This window comes from Sorex fumeus, unplaced genomic scaffold, assembly GCF_029834395.1.
Source record: "Sorex fumeus unplaced genomic scaffold, SorFum_2.1 ptg000063l, whole genome shotgun sequence".
NCBI lineage: Eukaryota > Metazoa > Chordata > Mammalia > Eulipotyphla > Soricidae > Sorex > Sorex fumeus.
The window spans coordinates 69,155,001-69,156,046 of record NW_026606120.1 but is presented as its reverse complement, the minus strand read 5'-3'; positions in this window follow the sequence as shown (position 1 = coordinate 69,156,046).

Here is a 1,046-nt window from a genome sequence, read left to right as displayed (position 1 = left end):
CTCCTCTGGGTATATAAAAAATTTCTTTAAAAACAAACAAGCAAAAAACTGCAATAAAAACTCCAATCTCAGAGGAAGTATATTTGACATAAAATTTGTAGGGTTACTCAATAGCTAAGTCTTTTTACCAAAATAGACCCTAAATGAAAACAACAGTAACAACAGCATGGTTTCATATTTTTGAGTTTTATGATGGTGGTTTATCAAAACACTGATATGATTTGCCAGATTAGAACTCTGGCTCTGATAAGAACTCAGATGGGCATCTTGAGTAGTGTCTGAAATGGGATGAGAAAATAACAACTGCTTCTTGATTCTTCAAAAATAAAACCAGTTTGCCTTAAAAAAACCCCTCAGTTTCTTTCTTTTTGCATATTTGCAAGTTAAATAGGACTAAAGCTCAACCACCAATTCAGCCCACTCTTGCCAAATATGTCCACTTAAACTTGGCTGGAGTGATAGCACAGCGGTAGGGCGTTCGCCTTACAAGCGGCCGGCATGGCCGACCTGAGTTCGATTCTTCCGCCTCTCTCGGAGAGCCCGGCAAGCTACCGAGAGTATTCGAAATGCCAGCCACAGTAACAACAAAGTCTCCAATAGAGACGTTACTGGGCCCGCTCGAGCAAATCTACGATCAACGGGAGGGCCTTTATCTTTTACCTTTACCTTAAACTTGGCTAAGAATGAGCATGCTTCATGTCCAAGTTGAATGTCATTTGCTTTGATTTACAGGAAACCTCAGGAGTTTTTGTAGTATCAGTTTTTTTTTCTACGCAGAAAATGTGTCTTCTCTACCCGCCCCTACTCATAATTCAGTTCCCTGTCTCTCACATCTGTAGACAGCATATAACTTTTTAGAATCCAGAGGTGTGCTCGAGATATTGGAATGCTTGGCAGAAGACAACATAAAAAAGGAACATATAAATTCAAAATATCTAAAATCAATGGCTACTCTCAGAGTCTTAATGCTTCCTTCTTTGATATTCATTTTTCCTTCCATTTTAGTCTTGAGACCCCATAGGATGAGTGTTTGGGTTGTTTTTCTG